The sequence below is a fragment of the Papaver somniferum genome, unplaced genomic scaffold (assembly GCF_003573695.1).
Source record: "Papaver somniferum cultivar HN1 unplaced genomic scaffold, ASM357369v1 unplaced-scaffold_21, whole genome shotgun sequence".
Lineage (NCBI taxonomy): Eukaryota > Viridiplantae > Streptophyta > Magnoliopsida > Ranunculales > Papaveraceae > Papaver > Papaver somniferum.
Window position 1 is genome coordinate 13,158,183 of NW_020631041.1, and position 6,635 is coordinate 13,164,817.

The window sequence follows — 6,635 nt, forward strand, 5'->3', positions numbered from 1 at the left end:
CTCTAGAGTTTTCTTTCTTGGTCGGACATAATAAGTCATGTGAAGAATTATCTAGATGACCCTAGATAGTCGGTGTGAAGAATTATCTAGATGATCCTAGATAGTCGGTACACTAAGCCTATAAATAGGCAACAACGGGGTCATTTGCAATCCATCAAACTGAAGTGAGTTGAGAGTGAGAGCTAGAGTAGTAAGAGCCAAAGTGTTCATAAACATAGTGAACCAAAATGTTACACTAAAAATTCCCTTTGTAATATTTTCATTTCCAAATTAATATAAGCCTCACTTTTCAATTAACCAACCTCTCTTTCTCTAATTTCATTTCCATAAACCCATCACACTTCCGCATTGCGCCAACAGATTATACTAAAGAAACAAGATTAAAACATAGATACTAATTAAGATTTCAAAATCACATCAGATTACATCAGATTTATCCGAATTTCTCTCTAATAGTCTAACTTACATCAGATTTATCCGAATTTCTCTCTAACAGACTAACTTGCTTGAAGTGTAGCTGCTTTTGTAACATGGCATCAGAAACAAAAGTCGGAAGAGTAGACAAATTATATGAATCACACAAATAAAACTAAAAATGGTAGTAACTTTGGTTTTACAAGAGTAAGGTCCTGAAATTGTTGGGGATTATAATATGTCCTCTGTTAAGTTGTTGCTTCAGGACTACAACTCTTGATTTGAGTAGTCCACACTAAAATTTTCTGTTACTACTTCCATTGGTTGGTACAAACCTTGATTCGTTTAGCGTGTTCTCTTACTAATTTGTTCTGTTGTAGAACAAACTATTAGTGTCATTGAAGAGAATAAAGTTGAAAATGCTTCTGTGCTACTAGTTCAGTGAAGCTTATGTATAAGCGATTTACTATTCTGTTAGCTATTTGTGTTTATGTCTGCTGGGTTTTTCTATATTTTGACTTATGGTTTAAAATTTTCATCTAACTAAAGTGTGTTGTATTGAAATTGTGCGCATCCTTCCCGCTTGCCTGGATTAGCTTAGGTTGAACTTCCAGGGTTTAAAAAGCTTTTCTTCTAGGTGCTTTCCCATCTAAAAGTTTGAGTATGGTTTCTCCATCCAATAATATGGCTATTTCTGTATCCAGGTTTTGCTCTTTGCTGCTTCAAAAGATTCAATGATGTATCTTAGCACTTCCATAACAAACAAACCTAATCAAGGTAAATGGAGCTTTAATATTAGTATCTTTTTGCTACCAGTATGTCAAGATTAGATCTGAACTAATTTGGGCCTGAGGTTTGTCTTTGTTTTTCTACAGCTTATATGTTTATATATAACATCATCTGCAGAGATAGTGAGGTTGTGAAGTGATTTTGTTTTCATGGTGAAGATGAGGTGACCACTGATCAAACACTCAAGGCCTAAGGTTTGCTTCTTGTGCCTTACTTATAATGTTTAAAAGTATGTATTAGTTTCTAATTTGACATGTGTAAATACGGTGACCATTCGATATTTCTTCACCAATCAAATAGAAAAGCCAAAGATGACAATTATTGAACCTGCTAAACCATGACTAAATACAGGTCGCGTGCGAAACACACGTATTTGAAATCTCGGCCTTAGATTATGATAATAATCTATTTGTTAATATGTTTAAGAGTCCTAATGGTCTAGGTTTTAGTGTTGCGCTTAGCCTTATGAAGGAGGCTTTCTGTAAGAAGAGAGATGTTGTATTATAATTGGTGTTTGTTCTTGAAAAGGGTGGGTTAATCATCTCATTCTTTCCCCTGTTGTTATGATTATTGTAGTAGGTTTAGTTTCTGCTGTACTTGTATGAATCGCGAAACAGTTAGTAGTTTACTTTAGTGGATCGTGAATGGTATAGTTTTGAGCTATCCTTGTACACTTTAAGTAGGTTAAACATTATGGGGTTTTATATGGCATTCTGCTATTAATTCCCAAATAAATTTCCACGTACTACTCTTTCTTGCCTTTTCTCTTTGTAGAATAAGTAGAATCATCGAGTTGCAAGTTTTCTTAATTCGAAATTTTACTTTGGAGTTTTATTTGTGATGGGTGTTACTAAATCTAACAAGTTCTAAATCTTTTTGGTGAACATATTCTGGATCAAAAGCGGCACTTGAGTGAATACGATGAAGACTGCTGGAGTGATATGGTATCTCAAAAAGCGAATGTGGTTGATATATTAAGTGTAATGATCTCTCTACGTAGGATCAAAAGATCGCACAAGACATTTGTTAGTGTGCGAGATGCAATCATTTCCTTAGCATGCGAGAACGTAGCACACGTGCGAGAGAAGTTAGCACAGGTATAAGGTAGAAGTTAGCACAAGAATAAGACAAGATGAGCTGTACTCCACTACATGTGAGCTGTCATCCACTATGTAAGCACCTATATAAAGAGAAAAGCAGGAGAGAGAAAGTAATATGTCAAGAGGGGACACATTCTATAGAGATAGAAAGTGAAATTTGTATTATTATTATCTTCTTCTTCTTCCTTCATCAACCCAGAGCTCCAAATACTCATTAATGGAGTCTTAATGTAATTCATATGTAATTTTAATAATCATAGTGAACCCTAACCCCGTGGATGTAAGTCATATTGATCGAACCACGTAAATCTTGTGTATCTCTTTATAATTTAGCACTTTAATCTTTATTTTGATTGTGAAATAGGTTTAGATCTAGAAATTAGTAATGGGGTGTGTCATAGGATTTCCTACAATTACATTTTTGGCGCTAGAAACACTACCTGCTTGTTGGATTAAAGAAGATTCAAAGAAATTAGCAATTATTGGTGATAAATTCAATTAGATCTATAAACTTCAGGAGCAAAAAGGAGAGTTTGAACGAAAGATTTTTATCTCCAGCAAACAAACATCATCAGCCATTTAGAAACACAGATGCGAAGATATTCAAAGGAGTCTATATCGATATTAAAGGAGTCTATATCGATATTCAAAGGAAAAATTATCTTCTAATTCTTTTAAGCTTACTTGTGAAATCTTTAGATCTGTTGATTTGTACAAAACTTTTGAAAAAGAACTTTTCAAAACCCATAACCTGTTCTTAATTAAAATTGATCTTGCCTAACAATTTTACAAAACTTTTGATCTAAAACCAGTTTATCTACAGATTTACAAACAACAAAACTTGCTTTACAAGCTCAATCGTCAGATTTCGAAACTATGAAAATATCAAAATTTTCAATCGATTAGGGGATTTCACCAAGGAGCAAAGTTTATGAATTGTCGGCTATATTTCACCTCATTATTGTGTATTGCTAACTGAAATCGTTCTGTTGTTTAGAGCGAAACTATCGTGTAAAGCAGGAAAATTCAAGGAAAAGAACTGAAGAGTGCGACAAATTCGCACAAGAGATTTCAACTCAAAAGCGCGGAGAAATTGGCAGGTAAAGAAGTTAGCATTAGAGAAAGTTTTGCAGGTGAAAGAAAACATATCGTTACAGCGCCAAAGAATCCGCAACAAATCCCAGACCAATCCAAGAACGAATCCAAAGCTCCAACATGAAGAGAAAATCATCAATCAGCACGAAGACGTTCACCATCACAACAGGAAAATCAACCAGGAGAAATCACAGGGAAATATATTCCCAACAACATGAGTGAAGAAAAAGATAAACCAGCAAATCCCGCACAGGCAAAGATAAATTCAGGAGGCGAATATCACCGCATAGGGTGATGTATCAATGTGACGCACTGTGTAAGGGAATATATTAATGAAGAGCGATGTTAACTCACAGACAAGAGGGTACAAAAAGCAGGAACATCCAAAGATAAAAGAAGAGAGCTCAGGCGAAGGAAAGGACTTACTCCATGCGAAGACAAAGCGTCTCATACTTGAATAACCAAAGGCGATGATACACATGCAGGAAAAGAAAGTGTACTCCTTCAGGCCGAAAGAGTCGAGAAGAACATTTATGCGAAAATATTTCTACCATTTACAGGTAAAAACAATTCCCTTGTATAACAGGTACGAAGACATCAACGTTAGAAGAAGCCCCTTATGCGAAAGATAACAATAGTGCAAAGATCAAAGAACAAATAGGACGATGAAGCCTATCCAGTTACGAGAAGTTAATAACAAAGGAGGTGAGGTAATACTACAGGTGCAGGCGAAGAAATCGTCAACAATAACTAGCGCGAACAACAACGCACAGATGTAAAAAGAACAACACATACTAAAAATACCCAACAACGCGGCAAATACCGCACAGATGAAATCATAGAACATATTTAAACTAGGGGAGGCTACAGAATACCAAGATGCTGCAAAGGAACAGATCCAAAAGAGAAAGGCAAAGAACCACTACAGCAAGTTAACAACAAAAACCAGAAAACAAAAACAACAAATATGAAGCAGAAAGCCAACTCCGTTGTTCACCCTTGAACATCAACCGGTGTAGCATTCACGAACAGATGCTTTCAGCAAAGAAATATAAATATTAAGAATCACAATGAGGATAAAATTTATAGCCTGTTCTTCATCAAAACAACATATACAAAGTAAAGAAAGAATAGCAGAAGATAAAAGAAGGACGAAAACAAAAAATAACGGAGGAGAACAGGAGGAGAAGAAAGAACACAAATTTGGTTAAAAAGACCAAAATCAACAATTCCTGGGTGAAATGGACAGTTAGATTTTGATACTGTTTAAATGGACAAAAATGTAAAAATAGGCAGGATGTAACCAGTTTCATCGTGCCATGTATCCAGTTTCATCCTAACCTAAGTCGGCTACATGGAATTTTTTTCTTCGTGACCTATAGTTAGTCAATGTATTCAGTTACGTTGCAATTTTTTCTCCTAATAAAACTTTTTTCAAATTACTTCCCTTAAATTCGATTAGAAAATAAAAAAAACTCGCCAAACGTGGTTATGAAAAAATTTTATGGCCTAAACACACCTTTTAAAACTTTTTTAACAAAAATGAAAAAAATAATGAATTAAAAAAAATTAAGGTTATTTTGGACATTAACTAAAATATGTGGATAAGGGGTGTTGAACTTTACTTCATAATGACCTACCAAAAATTAAAGAATGATCCTTTTCAAAATTTCCATGGTCCCCAAAAAGTTATTCTAAAAAATAGTGGGAATTATGTGTTTGGCCCCTCTGAAAATGCGGGATACCAAAACACACCACCAACTTTTTCTAAGGTAACCTGTATGGACTAAACTCAAATATAATTATGAGAGTTACAACTTAATGATTCTAAATCAGGAATTATATTAGAAGTTTATATCTCTTTCTCTCACAATCAATATGTAAACGAAGATTGTTCCGTGAACCTGATTATACGCGAGAGTACTTGGACGATACCAATATCCAAGATCAATCAAGTCATATCCAACAATTACGATGGACGTATCTACTTTGATTGATTTACATGCAACCTGTGATACTTCAATTATAAAGATAAACAATATAATGCGGAAAAACAAATAACACTTACACCAGAAATTTTGTTAACAAAGAAACCGCAAATGCAGAAAAGCCCCGGGACCTAGTCTAGATTTGAACACCAAACTGTATTAAGACGTTACAAACACTAGCCTACTACTAATAACTTCGTACTGGAATGTAGTTGAGATCAGAATCTACCATCACATCGACTCAGTTACAGTCGCGTTCCTTACGCCTCTTGAATCTCGCAAGACTCTGGGCAATTGATTTCCTTAGCTGACGTCCTTTACAACCTAAGAGTTGCTTCAACTCAATTGACTTTAAACCAATCTACCTCCCATAATAAGCGTATATGTGATTTCCATTTTGATCAAAGATCAAGGTGAGATAAGAAATCAATTGCAATAGACAAATTCTGGAAAACCTCAAAATCCGGTACTTACGACTCCCGAAGAGTAGCCTAGATTATTATTCACCTCACAAGCAATTCCTACTCGATTTCAACAAAGAATCGTTATAGAGGAATATACCCGTGGAATCAAAAAGTTTGGGACGAAGAACTTTATGATTTCAATCTATCTCGCCTGATCGGAGTGAAACTCAACAATCAGTAGCAAGTTCAGGATACAAGAACTATCAAGACAAAGATAGTCGAACCTGGATTCACGAATCCTAAACGAAGTCTTTTTAGTCGCAAACCTAAGACTTTAAAGGGACGACTCTAGTTTATAACTAGGATACACAAGAAAAGTGCCGGGGATTCAAGGATCCCAGTTGCTTGAGTTTCTCCTTATATAAATTTTCAAAATCAAAGGTTTCTTTAGATTTAAGCTAAGGTAGATTTGGAATCAAGCAATCAATATCCACTATTAGATGAATATTTCATTTGAGATTAACACAACAAAATATACACTCTAGTTAGGATGAACCGTAACCGAACCATGTACAATGACTTGTTCATGAAAGGTTAGCCGAAACTAGCCAGACGAACTATGAGCTTAACTATTTTCATATAACACTTAAAGAATTTAATCTTGAGTCACAACCATAGGTTATAAGGTGATCAAATATGTCTTGATGTGTTTTATAGAGAGTTGTTCAAATGCCGAGTATCTCATATAAATAATTCTGATACATCTGAAAATGTTCGACTAGGTAAGTATGTGTACTGCGTACGTGTACTTACTTCCAGTTCGTGAGTTATTTTGTCATGGTATG